We start from the raw sequence: 15930 nt of genomic DNA on the forward strand, positions 1-15930 counted from the left end.
AACAAACTAACAAACCCTTAACACTAACCGCTGCTGTTTGTTATTTTAACTTTAGCTACTCGGAACGAAGTGTCCATGTAGCACGGTCTATGGCGAGCCCGTCAAATACACTGACTGCGAGGCAGCTCGTATTTACAACCCGTTTCACTCGTGTATGTGTCCAGCCTTCACCTGAAGCCGGGGGGATTTCTTCCACACGTATCAGACATCTAAGACAGCCAAGCGCCTCTCATCTGCTCCAGAGATGATGAGGTCTAAGATACTGAAAGCAAGACAGCGAAACACTGTGAAGCAGATTCAGTTATGACTTTGTCTACAACTGTACAGTCTTAACTAATGTCTTGTATTAATCATACCTGACACGACAGCTCGCTGAAACGCAGCATCGAGTCGCATGTCACTGCTCACGGGAGACATCTCCCGTCCACGAGGTTAACCCTAGCCCGTGCTTCTTGCCCCGCTCCTGTGCCAGGTAAGTTACGGGCTCACCATAGCCCGTGCTACTTGGAACTTGTTCCGAGTAGCTGAATCTACAACAACAACAAACATCACTGCTCACTGTATAACCAATTTTATTCAGGGTTAAATTATACTTGCTGGTTATTTAGTAAGCCAAGGTCACGGGCCTTAATAATATCCTTACCGCAGTTGATGCGCCTTAAGCCCAACTCCACACCAAGACGCAACCCCACAGTCGAGTCCCCGAGCTAGTTTAAATTAAGATCATAAATAGCCACTCTGATTCGCCTTCATCCCGTGGTGCCCGAACGGGGCCAAGCCAAGGACCTTCCTTTTAAAGGAATGAATATATATATATATATATATATATATATATATATATATATATATATATATATATATATATATATATATATATATATATATATATATAGCGTGTTGATGTACCAGGGTTACCCGTTTGGGTGTTTTGGTGGTCGTTGGTCGTGGTGGTCGTATGGTGGACTCTTAGGCAGCGTCTAAGGCTGGTGGTGGTGGTGATTGGGCGTGTCTTTACCGCCAGCTCTTTGACGCTCCTGTCGTACACGGTCGAAGCCCTGACTCACCTTCCTCTCTAAACAACATCCCACACACCCACGACATCCCCCCATACCCCACAACATCCCCCCCACACCCCACAACATCCCCCCCACACCCCACAACATCCCCCCCACACCCCACAACATCCCCCCCACACCCCACAACATCCCCCCATACCCCACAACACCCCCCACACCCCCCCCCCACTCCCCACAACACCCCCCCAACACCCCACAACATCCCCCCACACCCCATACACCCCCCCACACCCCCCCAACACCCCACAACATCCCCCCACATCCTCCCCCTTCCCGCCACCTCTTCATTAACAACTCACATGAAAAACTCTAGACGTAAAGGAAAGAAAGAAAAAGTAATTTCTGGGCAAAAGACCTCCTGGCCATTAGGCAGGTCGTAACTTCTTCCTGACGAGCAGGGAACAATATTTTCAATTACTCGCTCCACGAAAGTGACGGTGGTGAGGGGGGGGAGGAGGGGGGGTGGGGGGTAAGTGACGCGGATAAGGTGTAAGTAATGAGGATAAGGTCAGGGGATGAGGGGTGAGGAAACATGTTACAAGGGAAGGGCATTGTACTTGAGAAGGTGGTGATTGGGGGTGCTGGTTGGGGTGGTGGTGATTGGGGTGATGGTTGGGGTGGTGGTGATTGGAGTGATGGTTGGGGTGGTGGTGATTGGGGTGATGGTGATTGGGGTGATGGTTGGGGTGGTGGTGGTGGTGATTGGGCTGCTGAAGGTGGTGGAAGAAACTGGGTGCCTGAGAAGCAACTTACCACAACACCTGCAACATACAACAATACCTTCAGAACACCACAATACAAGTAACACACACACACACACACACACACACACACACACACACACACACACACACACACACACACACACACATATATTTGCAACACTACAATACCTCTAACGCGCCACAATACCTGCAACTATTCAACATGACCTGATACACACTTATATGTTTACAACACATTACAATACCTGCAACAACCGCTGTACCTACAACACACCGCAACACCTGCAATGCGCCACAGTGTTCCTTGTCGTTCCCTGGAGCATCCAGCATAATTTACCGTCTCTCTGCCCAAAATGTTCTTCCAGACAACCTCTCTCAACTCTCACTGGCTACTCGCGTCTCCGGCTAAGATTTAATTTTATTTTTTTCCAGTGAGTTTTGTTTTTTATCCAGGGGGTCATTCCAGCGAGAAGCCTCAGCCAGCCCAGGGGGTCATTTCAGCGAGAAGCCTCAACCAGCCCAGGAGGTCATTCCAGCGAGAAGCCTCAGCCAGCCCAGGGGGTCATTTCAGCGAGAAGCCTCAACCAGCCCAGGAGGTCATTCCAGCGAGAAGCCTCAGCCAGCCCAGGGGGTCATTCCAGCGAGAAGCCTCAACCAGCCCAGGAGGTCATTCCAGCGAGAAGCCTCAGCCAGCCCAGGGGGTCATTCCAGCGAGAAGCCTCAGCCAGCCCAGGGGGTCATTCCAGCGAGAAGCCTCAGCCAGCCCAGGGGGTCATTCCAGCGAGAAGCCTCAGCCAGCCCAGGGGGTCATTCCAGCGAGAAGCCTCGGCCAGCCCAGGGGGTCATTCCAGCGAGAACCTCAGCCAGCCCAGGGGGTCATTCCAGCGAGAAGCCTCGGCCAGCCCAGGGGGTCATTCCAGCAAGAAGCCTCGGCCAGCCCAGGGGGTCATTCCAGCGAGAACCTCAGCCAGCCCAGGGGGTCATTCCAGCGAGAAGCCTCAGCCAGCCCAGGGGGTCATTCCAGCGAGAAGCCTCAGCCAGCCCAGGGGGTCATTCCAGCGAGAAGCCTCAGCCAGCCCAGGGGGTCATTCCAGCGAGAAGCCTCAGCCAGCCTAGGGGGTCATTCCAGCGAGAAGCCTCAGCCAGCCCAGGGGGTCATTCCAGCGAGAAGCCTCAGCCAGCCCAGGGGGTCATTCCAGCGAGAAGCCTCAGCCAGCCCAGGGGGTCATTCCAGCGAGAAGCCTCGGCCAGCCCAGGGGGTCATTCCAGCGAGAACCTCAGCCAGCCCAGGGGGTCATTCCAGCGAGAAGCCTCGGCCAGCCCAGGGGGTCATTCCAGCGAGAAGCCTCGGCCAGCCCAGGGGGTCATTCCAGCGAGAACCTCAGCCAGCCCAGGGGGTCATTCCAGCGAGAAGCCTCGGCCAGCCCAGGGGGTCATTCCAGCGAGAACCTCAGCCAGCCCAGGGGGTCATTCCAGAGAGAAGCCTCAGCCAGCCCAGGGGGTCATTCCAGAGAGAAGCCTCAACCAGCCCAGGGGCTCATTCCAGCGAGAAGCCTCAACCAGTTTCCAGTGAGCGACTGGCACCATGAACACACTCCTCAACTCTGTCACCACTCTCTCCAACACTCGCTTGACCAGACTAATGATATATCTTTTTAACCAACTTCAAATGCTTCAAATTCTGTAAAAGATTAAATATATGAAAACAGCTTTAAAAAACACTACAAGGGAAAGCAATTCTTGCCCGGAAGATTAATACATATTAATATACCCGGAAGATTAAAACAGCACCATCCTTGGCAGCTAGGAGGTTATGGGTAGACTATCAGCCGAGTCTTAAAGATTATATATTTTGACCAAATTCTACGTATACACACACACACACACACACACACCAGGAAGCAGCCCAGGTACTAACTCCCAGGTACCTATTTACAGCTAGGTAATGGGGGCATTCAGGGTGAAAGAAACTTTGCCCATTTGTTTCTGCCTGGTGCGGGAATCGAACCCGCGCCACAGAATTAGGAGTCCTGCGCGCTATCCACCATGCTACCAGGGCCCCCCCCCCCGAAAACAAACGTGACCTCGGAGTGACTCGAACACCCAGCCTTCTGATCTGGAGTCAGACGCGCTACCATTGCGCCACGAGGCCGCACACACAGTGTGGCCTCGCGGCCTTTAGTGTGTGTGTGTGTGTGTGTGTGTGTGTGTGTGTGTGTGTGTGTGTGTGTGTGTGTGTGTGTGTGTGTGTAAATCACGAAAATTAACACGTGATGAAAAATGTGACAGTGTCAGACCACGAAGGAAGAATTGAAACAGGAATTTCCTTAAGTACTTTCGTATTTAGTAATACCTTCATCCTTCTAAAGATGTATTATTAAATACGAAAATACTTAAGGAAATTCCTGTTTCAGTTCTTCCTTCGTGGTCAGACACTGTCATATGATCATTATACACGCATACAGAACAGTGGACTCAGCCCACAGCTCCGCGTGGGTGTTTGAGGATTGTATATATGATGTAGGTTGTACCACTACCAGCAGGAGACACTATTCCACTACCACCACTACCACCACAAGGGATACCAACACTACCAGAACCACTACCAGCAGGGACACTACCACAACTTGTGTCTTTAAGGCCTCGCGGGAGTGTAGTATTCAGCGCCTCCATGTTCCAAGTATTCTAATTAGAGTTAGTGTATGTTTAGTCTGTACTGCGCCCACAACATCAGAGACCAATTACGTATTCGTGTGCGAACGCAGGAATTGTGACCCGCGTTCGTACTGCGTCTACCTCTCCTCCCAGAGATCCACGCAAGTATACAGCGAGAGTATCGATTTGCTTAAATATTTTAGCGATTTGGATGAGGTCTCTCGCATTTAACGCTCCTTCGGGGCGCATTCAAATTTAGTTTTTCGTGTCTTACTGCATAAGGTTCATTTCTTAATGATAATAGTTTAGTTACCCCTCTCTGTACTAGCCTTTGTTTGTCTATTTTCTTTGGTAATTAGAAAATGAGAACTTAAGAAAATCCTGCAGATGCAGGTTAACTCATTTATTACAATAAAATAAATATTCTACGAATGAAACTAAGCATTCCGTTGGGATTAACGTGACCACCACCTGCGCAGAAATATATATATATTGAATTTTTAATTTTTCTGTGGTAGGTAGGTAGTAATTTATGCGGCTACCGTAGTCTATATGGCTTGCGTTCAGAGGGCTAAACAGGGTTTCCTGATCGGTAGCCTGCACTAGACGAACCTTTGAAGCATTATGAGGATATTCTCAAGAACACGCGAGCGAATGAAGTAATTGGAAAGCTCTAGCTACCTCGTACCGAGTGGACTGAAGGGCTTATAATGGCTTTACAATCAATCTGTTCTTGCCCAGAGTTTGGACCTGAAGTGCTCAGAATTGAGAGATTCGCCACATGTAGCCACCTGGCGCGGGTAACGGTATAGCCACCTGGCGCGGGTAACGGTATAGCCACCTGGCGCGGGTAACGGTATAGCCGCCTGCCGCGGGTAACGGTATAGCCACCTGCCGCGGTTAACGGTATAGCCGCCTGCCGCGGTTAACGGTATAGCCGCCTGCCGCGGTTAACGGTATAGCCGCCTGCCGCGGTTAACGGTATAGCCGCCTGCCGCGGGTAACGGTATAGCCACCTGGCGCGGGTAACGGTATAGCCACCTGCCGCGGGTAACGGTATAGCCACCTGGCGCGGGTAACGGTATAGCCGCCTGCCGCGGTTAACGGTATAGCCGCCTGCCGCGGTTAACGGTATAGCCGCCTGCCGCGGTTAACGGCATAGCCGCCTGCCGCGGGTAACGGTATAGCCGCCTGCCGCGGGTAACGGTATAGCCACCTGCCGCGGGTAACGGTATAGCCACCTGCCGCGGGTAACGGTATAGCCGCCTGGTGAGGCTGGTGCGCAGTCGCCAGGTGAGGCTGGTGCGCATCCCCTCGCACGTCATTCATGCCACTTTTTGTCTCAATGAAGGAAACGATTAACATCAGCAATATAAAGTTTAAATGGAAAGGATTTTTGTATTGTACTTTAATTACTGTTTTAAAGTTGTCAGCATATATCAAGCTTAAGTATCACCATCACTGCAGGTGATGGTGATGGTGATGGTGCTGAGACAGTTATGGTGGCGGGATGGTGGTAATGACAGCCACACGTAGATTTTTTCTATTTTAATTTTTGTCTACCAAAAAGGGCCTCGTAGCCTGGTGGATAGCGCGCAGGACTCGTAATTCTGTGGCGCGGGTTCGATTCCCGCACGAGGCAGAAACAAATGGGCAAAGTTTCTTTCACCCTGAATGCCCCTGTTACCTAGCAGTAAATAGGTACCTGGGAGTTAGTCAGCTGTCACGGGCTGCTTCCTGGGGGTGGAGGCCTGGTCGAGGACCGGGCCGCGGGGACACTAAAAAGCCCCGAAATCATCTCAAGATAACCTCAAGATAACCACCATATGTGGCCATAAAGTACATACACGCCACACATATGCAATACATAAAACCTTCTGTGTCCCAATGGACAAGGTAAGAGATGTTAGATATCAAATAGTGTAGTGGTAAGACACTCGCCTGGCGTTCCGCGAGCGCTATGTCATGGGTTCGTATCCTGGCCGGGGAGGATTTACTGGGCGCAAATCCTTAACTGTAGCCTCTGTTTAACGCAACAGTAAAATGTGTACTTGGATGAAAAAACGATTCTTCGCGGCAGGGGATCGTATTCCAGGGACCATAGGATTAAGGACTTGCCCGAAACGCTACGCGTACTAGTGGCTGTACAAGAATGTAACAACTCTTGTATATATCTCAAAAAAAAAAAAAAAAAAATAGTGTGGTGATATTGACCACTCGGCCTCAGAGGGTGAGTCGTAATGTTTTTTAACATTGCTCACTATTGATACGGTCAATACATTCCCTTTCGTCTGTTATCTATGAGCCTTAACACACTTTAAGGCGCTTTCTCCCGATAGTTCGCTCCCTCTTTCCCAATGGGAAACCATCTTCTTGAGGTTATCTTGAGATGATTTCGAGGCTTTTTAGTGTCCCCGCGGCCCGGTCCTCGACCAGGCCTCCACCCCCAGGAAGCAGCCCGTGACAGCTGACTAACACCCAGGTACCTATTTTACTGCTAGGTAACAGGGGCATAGGGTGAAAGAAACTCTGCCCAATGTTTCTCGCCGGCGCCTGGAATCGAACCCAGGACCACAGGATCACAAGTCCATCGTGCTGTCCGCTCGGCCGACCGGCTCCCTATAACTCGTTTAAATCCATGTTTGCCGATGATCTAAAGTTAATTACTAAATCTGCGAAAGACAAAAAGACTGAGAGTTGCATTGATTTCATCCGTCAGGATGGAATCAGTTTTCAGAGATGGTCTGAAAAATTTCTAATTTTAGTTTTGTTCTTGAAAAGTGGTCATAAATATGGCCATTGATTCAGATTCAGATTCAGATGTTTATTCAGGTAAGGTATATACATACAAGTGATGTTACATTAATGGATTGATATATAGATAGAGCTAATACATACAATGCCTAAAGCCACTATTACGCAATGCGTTTCGGGCATTGGATCAAGAAGACTCAGAAGCAGAATAAAATGGAGGGAAGACGACTTTAAGCCTTTGACATTGACAAGGGTTATTCCAAAGAATGTGTGTGTACACAGACCATAGGAGTAATGCACAAATTATAGGAACTGAAGTTACAAAATCTATGAAGCCACTGCTACGCAAAGCGTTTCGGGCAAAAGCATAGAATAACTAGACGAAAAATGTAACAAAGGTGTGAGGGAGGTAAAACACTTAATAATACAAAAGAAAACGTTCATGGAAAATAACAAATGAATGCAAAACAAGGGGGGACACTTAAGGATAACAGACAGACTAATACAGGCGATTCTTCAGCCACAATAACGTGGCTGAAGAATCGACTTGAGAATGGTCCAGGACGAACCGAAACGTCGTCGTCCCTTCACCTTCTAGTGTGTGGTCTGGTCAACAAATAGACTAATGCAGTATGGAGCCAGTAGTTGACAAAGAAAGTAGAGGGAAAAACAAAAGTCTGGATGTCAACACAACTCCAAGTCTGACGCCAGAAGTGCACATTTGCAGGCTAATATCAGCATTTGGAGATCTGGTAAATGTTCGATTAGCCTTCGGAAACATTTATAAATCAATGGGAAATTTTATACAACATATGTGAGACCCAACCTCGAGAATGGAACCCAAGTATGGAAACTCTACTTGCAGGCCACACAAAATATACGAGAAAGTTTATATTTGTTTAACAAAGTCCCGGAAATAAAATGAATCAGCTTCAGCGAAATACTCAGAGATCTAAACGTTACTACGCTGGAGAACAAGAGGAATCCGGGGTAGGGTGGGGGAGACATGATGGCAACTTACAAGATACTAAGGGAAATCGACAAAGTAAACAAAAAAGGTCTATTCAAAGAGTGTAACAGTGAAAAGGAGGAAACATCAATGAAGAGTGGAAACGCAATTCAGAGACAAAAAGGAAGTTAGTTTTAACAGTAAGGTTGTAAAAAAAATGGAACGCATTTAAATAAGGAATGGAATCACATGTGCACAGCTTCAACGGCATTCAAGTTCACTAAAATGGTCATGGTATTAACTAATCGATCGCATGTTAAGGCGTTGCTTAGGAGCTAGCACTCGACCCTGTCATCATATTCAGGCGAGTACATCACCAGGTGCAGTTGTCGCGTCAGTCATTATACACACGGGGTCATTACTGTTCTCAACTGGACGGACCCAATCACCATTGTCTTCCGGCCGTAATCTTCGACACTTGAACTAGTGACTAATAATTAATCAGTGTCCATCACCTCCATGCCCACCATTACGCTGATATGTAATTAATGCCATACTATCATGAATGCCTGGCATCGTCCTCGCTGTGTTGACAAGCTTGGCTCTCACAATACTCATTGTTGACTCCTTGGCTTACCTCTCTGGTAGTTAATTAAGTCAGGTGTCCGAACGCTGTCTTGGGCGTTCGGACCCTTTCGCCTGTCTTGGGCTGCCGAAAGGGAGCATTATGCTCCCTTCCGCCAGCAGACAGGTACCTAGAGATGATTTCGGGGCTCAGCGTCTCCGCGGTCCGGTCCTCGACCAGGCCTCCTAGAACCTTGCCCCCAGGTAGAACAAAGGTCAATAATAATAATAATTAGGCTTGTATCGAAGTCTTCCCCACCCCCAGGGTCGAATTACTGACCTCTGCCTAAGATACACCACAAGAAGCTGACTAATTCCTGGATACCTACTTATTAATTAATGCTAAGTGAACGACGATAAAATTTAAACACAAAAACATATGCTACACGGCTACTGGGCGGAACGTAAACCGCTAAACCTCATTTTCCCTTAGATAATGGTAGGAAAGCATTGATAAGTATGTACTGTGGCATTCTTTCTAGTGCATGTACGCTTCCTGGAAGCCTATAGAAAGTATGGTGGCTTAGCGAAGTTACTGTCGCAAGACGCTCGCAGCTCCTCACATTCTCTGTGCTTAAGAGAAAATGTAGCGACGTAAGGTAGACTAAAATATTTCAGTCGAATAATTAATTTTGTCGGAGACGGGCAGTCTGTATTCCTTGATAATGTTGTGAAACACGAAAACGTTTGGAAATTTGGTTTCATTTTCCTAGTGGATACTTACGCATATATATACATATATATGACAGTGTCAGACCACGGAGGAAAATTAAAACACATTTTTAATCACGTGTTTATTTTCGTGATATACACACATCCATATATATATATTTCATAGTTCAATGTCGGGGGACCGGAAGCCAGTTTATACATAGAGTACATGCTATAGGCTTATATCGAGGTCCGAATTACTGACCCTTCCCAGGATACAACCCCAGAACAAGCTGACTAATACCTTACCTTGAGGTTACCTTGAGGTGCTTCCGGGGCTTAGCGTCCCCGCGGCCCGGTCGTCGACCAGGCCTCCTGGTTGCTGGACTGATCAACCAGGCTGTTGGACATAGGTATCTATTTACTGAACAAATCTATTTACTAAAGTTTGAAGTTTACGTGAATTTACCTGAGAGCCACTAACACTAGTGGTCTTGGCCAGGACAGCTGGAAGCTGGCGGCTTCCTGTCCTGTATCAGAGCAAAGTAGAATGAAGGAGGGCCTTCATTCTACTTTGCTCTGATGAAGGCGATTTAAGCCGAAAACGCGTTTAGCATTCTCAGTTTTTCACATGTGGTTTTTCTGTGTGCGCGCGCGCGCACACTATATATATATATATATATATATATATATATATATATATATATATATATATATATATATATATATATATATATATATATATATATATATATATATAATTGTGTGTGTGTGTGTAAATCACGAAAAATAAACACGTGATTAAAAACGTGACAGTACCAGACCACGGAGGAAGAATTGAAACAGGAATTTCCTTAAGTACTTTTGTATATTAATACATCATCAGAAGGACTTCACTCCTTCTGAAGATGTATTAAATATACGAAAGTACTTATGGAAATTCCTGTTTCAATTTTCCTCCGTGGTTTGACACTGTCACATTTTTAATCACGTGTTTATTTTTCGTGATTTACACACACATTATATATATATATATATATATATATATATATATATATATATATATATATATGTATATATATATATATATATATATATATATATATATATATATATATAAGGTATCTTATGCAAAAAGAAAGTATAAAGGTGTGTTTAGTAATAGATGGCAACCTATACAAAACTAAAATAAATGCCTAATTATACTTCGACCTTCCCAGCTTCTCAAAGAATGGTGCTCCTTGTTCTCCCTATTCCCCCGCAAACAAAGAATGAAGACGCCTGCCACTAGTGAGCGAATCATTTGGTATTTAGACGTGCAGCCGAAATATTTTTAATAACTTTCAACAGGATTACAACGATACCTGATATCACGAGTTGGGGGGGAAAAAAATGCCCTTAAAAAGATATACACTCAAACTGCTTTGAAAGTTACCGCTCCATAACACACCTTCTTCCTCTCCCCAGCCCTTGTTCTAGGGCAAGGGGTGGTTGAATTGTCCCAAGTGATTTGAGAACTCGTTAGGGACTTTCAGGGCCCCTGCAACCCTGTCGACTCTCCGGTTGTAATGAGTTGCACTGCCCCAATAAATTGCCTCCCTCAGGGGAAACGCTAAAATTAAATTACTGCCTTTCCAAGCCGCCGTGAATTTCTCCAGCCCTTAAACGGGATTTCAGCCCAGTATGTTGCCTGGAGATCTCTGCTGTGTGACACATGAATCTTACTGTCTCATAATACATACAACACTTCCACATATCACGTGCAACACACTCCCACGTAATACATACAACACACACTCCCACGTAATACATACAACACACACTCCCACGTAATACATACAACACACACTCCCACGTAATACATACAACACACACTCCCACGTAATACATACTGTTAACGTAATTTCCTGCTTAGGCAGTAGATCCTGCCTGTTCCCTATCCCGCCTATTCACCAACGAATCTGCATGCTCCAACATAAGGAATCAACATCATCAACATCAATACGTGCTCAGACACCTCAGTGTCTAGACAGACACCACCCCCTCCTCCCTCCACCCTCTAGTACCCAAGACACCTGTTGTCTGGGCAGAGGCCCAGACGCCACTCGCCAGTCGACCAGCCACTAACTGCTTGTTTAACTGCCGGCCGATGGTTACCTACAAGATTCCCGCCATTTCTGACGGCCTGGCCCATATATAAATGGCTCACCGGCGTCCAGTGATCAGAATACACTTCGTGCTTTCAGCAGTAACATCTACTCTCGCTTCCTTAGGAGACAGTTGATACGTACAGCTTTTGTATAACGTATTAATTGCATCTTTGACATTAACGTAACTGTCACATGTGTATATTTTCTCTTGTAAATTGTATTGAAGCCAAGTGGATAAGGGGTCTTGTTTTGTATGTTATTAAAGTGAGTTATGTTATTTTAAATCTTTATAGTTTTTATTCTTTGTTTTACCTGCAGCTCTCACACAGTAGAGGACCTAAGGCAGTCTTATTTACTTTGTTATACCTTTTTATTGATTAACGTGCGATCGGCACAACACCAGCCAGAATAGCTACTGCTCTATTACAGAATATCGTCACAATACACACACTCCCACGTAATACATACACACACTCCCACCTAAACTTTGTGTTCTGCAGGAAAGGGGTGCCTGCGGACCATAGTGTAGGCGAGCTATTCGTAAAAACCTGATTGTGGCACCAGTTGGAGCCTGATCCAGGCCCAGTGAATTCACTCTAGGCTGAATGGCTTTTTGTCCTGTCGTGGCCGAGTGGGTTAAGGCAATTGTCTCGGGGAATCATTAGCACGCTGGTTCAAGTCGCCTCATATTCTTATGTGACTCGTCTCATTAATCTTTGGTCCAGCTTAGTGGTGGTTGATTCTTTGCCTGCCTCTCTCTCTCTCTCTCTCTCTCTCTCTCTCTCTCTCTCTCTCTCTCTCTCTCTCTCTCTCTCTCTCTCTCTCTCTCTCTCTCTCTCTCTCTCTCATTACATTCTTCGGTGTTCTAACTTTATTATCATCAGCCCTCTGGGTTGTCGTTTCTTTCTCTCGTGTTACTATGTCTTTGTCTCTCTTTTATCTTATTGTCTTCACCGTTTGGCCTTCCTCAGTGTTCTTTTATTTCTGTACTTCAACCATATTAATTTCTACATTATTCTTCACTTCTACATTATATTTCCATCTTATGCTTGTATTTCAGTCTTATTCTTGTATTTCTGTCTCATTCCCATACTTCAAATCTATTCCTATACTTTACCTTATTCCAGTATTTCTTTAATTTCCTATACTTCTCGTCTATTATCTCATTCTCTTACCTTATGAATAGACTTTTTCTACCACTCTTTTTCCCATTAGATGACTTGAGAATGGTCCAGGACGGACCGAAACGTCGACAATTCCTCTAATTTCAGATTTGTGGGTTAAGAGTTTTCAATTTTCAGGCCTGTTGCAGGCGATGAGTCACAATGACGTGGCTAAAGTAAGTTGACCAGACCACACACTAGAAGGTGAAGGGACGACGACGTTTCGGTCCGTCCTGGACCATTCTCAAGTCGATTGTGAATCAATCGACTTAAGAATGGTCCAGGACGGACCGAATCGTCGTCGTCCCTTCACCTTCTAGTGTGTGGTCTGTTTAACTTTAGGTCTGTTATTGTCTTGCTTATATGTTGAGGTAAGGTCTTAATATTATTTAGAGGAGAGGAAAGTTCACTGTGTATCTAGTGACCAGGTATATAAGAATGTGTATATAAATTTAAAGGGAGCTTTACACCCTTAAAATAATCGATCAATGTACAAGCCACCACGGTACGACCATTGAGGTACGACCAATGTACGGTACAATGAAGGCAGATAACGTTGCTAAAATAGTTATGATCAGGAAAAATAGTGCTCCTGAACTTTACATATTCCACTTAAAGAAATGTTCAAGAAATGCTCAGGTATTCAAATACTTAATAATTAATATAAAATGCTCTGATCTCGAGCATTATGCTGACTAAGGTGAGATTCAATCGTGTGTGTGTGTGTGTGTGTGTGTGTGTGTGTGTGTGTGTGTGTGTGTGTGTGTGTGTGTGTGAGGGAGCGAGCGAGCGCGCGTTGTTTTAAAAGTAGGAAAACAAAAAACAAATTCAATTCACTCACCATTATCAGTTTTAAAAACGGCTATATTGGTACGATTTTCGCGCTTCATTGAACACGACAAGAATGACAAATTCCATTTCAAGAATGACAAATTTTATTTGATGGCATAAAATAATCCCCCGTAAATTTCTCACGAGGCTGTCAAACGCCGTTAGAAGTGAGGATTGTATCTTAGGCTGTTTTGTGGGGTCTTGATTACTGCCGGTGTTCCGCTCTCTCTCGTTCCTTACTATAAGACCGTTTATTGTCACCTCACAGTTCACTGTACCGCTGAGTTTACCGTTACAGTGTACTGTAATGGTAAACTGTTCACGGCTGTGTCCATAACTGCTGTGCAGGGTTGAGTGTGGGCCATCAGAGTATTGTGCACGGTTGAGTGGGTCATCAGAATACTGTGCACAGTTGAATGTGGGTCATCAGAGTACTGTGCACGGTTGAGTGGGTCATCAGAGTACTGTGCACGTAATTCACAGGCATAAAGCAAAGTTATCGCTCAAAAAACAAATGAAAAATTGCTAAATTTTGAAAAATACTGTTTGGAAATCCGAAAAAATCTATAATATTGTTACATTATAATATATATTATAATATATAATATTTCGAAACAATCGAAAATAAAGCAAAACTATTTATAAAATGTTTGCAAATAAAGCAATACTACGAGAGGATGTTCGAAAATAATAAAGAAATAAACAAAATTATATTTTCTTTAATACTTTGTATTAAAGAAAGAGAATTAAAGAAAACAGAATAATAATACAATATTCGAAATTACTAAATACTAAGAGGATGTTTTAAAATCAAACAATTTACCTATAGTAAGTTCTCAAATGCAAGAAAATCCAAGAGGTATGCCGGAAAAATATTACAAGACACTGTTTTTCCTTCTAAACTCCAACGTCAACATTATATCATTGAGTTCCCAAGTGGGCATGTGAAGGCATAGACGACATTGGTCTCTTTCAAGGCGTTCTGGTGGTGTCTGGAGAGTTCTTCATGAGTAGGTTGACCGTTTTCTTGTTTTTGTAGTAAATTGTTAATTGAATCGTCTGATTTGTGTCTGTGGGGGATAACGTTCCAATTAATAATATCTTTCAGGAGTAATATATATATAAAATGTGAAATTTGAAACGTTCTCATCAGTAATGAGGGAAGCCTCATATTGTTCACAAGGGTAAACACTGAACCCCCCGAGCTGTGAGTGGCACACCTCACAGAGATGGTGGTGGTTGTGGTGAAAGTTGAAGACGGTGAGTGAAGGAAGGCTCTCCCTAAGGGTCTGAGCTCCATCTATAACACAGTGAAGGAAGGCTCTCCCTAAGGGTCTGAGCTCCATCTATAACACAGTGAAGGAAGGCTCTCCCTAAAGGTCTGAGCTCCATCTATAACACAGTGAAGGAAGGCTCTCCCTAAGGGTCTGAGCTCCATCTATAACACAGTGAAGGAAGGCTCTCCCTAAGGGTCTGAGCTCCATCTATAACACAGTGAAGGAAGGCTCTCCCTAAAGGTCTGAGCTCCATCTATAACACAGTGAAGGAAGGCTCTCGCTAAGGTTAAAATTTGAAAGCTTGTCTAGGGAGAAGAATTATTTTTATACTTCGGTCATATAGAGTGGGGAAGGTTTTTTGAAAAAAAAAATGGAACACAAGGGTGGGAAGAATCGGTACAAAGCTGACCCTGGGGAGCAATAAGGCTTCTCGTTTATGGAAGGTCAGCAAAAATTGTACAAGTAAACAATGAATTAAAAAACTAAACTTGGTGTAATAATCAATAAAAAAAAAATTAGCTGTTTGGAAGAAAACGTTACCCAAAGAGTAGCTTAAAATATTGACCTGCATATGATTGGTCTGGGCCTGAGGCAAGTCCGGTCTCTCGATTTGCCACAACGTCGCAAAAATGATGTACTAGAGTACCCGAATCTAACCTAACCGAGGACCCACGGAGAGACCGTGACAGCCCATCATTTATGTTACTCCTGTCAGTTACAGTACACCACATTTTGTCGTTTTCTCCCAGAATACGAGCGGTCAATCATTTTATATCAAGGTCCTCAATTACTGTTGAATGCAAGTCCTTCGATTTTGATTGTGAGGAGGAATTAGGCCATGAATGTGGCCTAATTCCTTCTTGAAATATGGATCAATTCCTTCATGTATATGGCCTAATTCCTACTTCCAATAAACATTTGACATTTGTATGGGTGAATATTTTGTTTACGAAAGCGCTAAAGCTTCACATCACACTAGAGACTCACACAAGCCAACACAACATTGTACATTAAAGCTGTGTGAGAGACAAAACATCTCAAGCACTGCTCAAGACACACATTTTGTGTCCTTAAT

At 44.8% G+C, this 15930-nt stretch overlaps 1 protein-coding gene and 1 non-coding gene across 3 annotated transcripts in view; one reads left to right on the plus strand and one right to left on the minus strand.

Moving 5' to 3' along the window:
- LOC138353106 (macrophage mannose receptor 1-like) overlaps nucleotides 1-15930 on the plus strand; it is a 226362-nt gene that overhangs the window by 198881 nt on the left and 11551 nt on the right. The gene's annotated exons all lie outside the window — the stretch shown is intronic.
- Nucleotides 3882-3953, minus strand: TRNAW-CCA (transfer RNA tryptophan (anticodon CCA)). The gene has a single exon. It is a non-coding gene; the product is annotated as a tRNA-Trp (tRNA).

Source organism: Procambarus clarkii, chromosome 56 (assembly GCF_040958095.1).
Source record: "Procambarus clarkii isolate CNS0578487 chromosome 56, FALCON_Pclarkii_2.0, whole genome shotgun sequence".
Taxonomy (NCBI): Eukaryota; Metazoa; Arthropoda; class Malacostraca; order Decapoda; family Cambaridae; genus Procambarus; species Procambarus clarkii.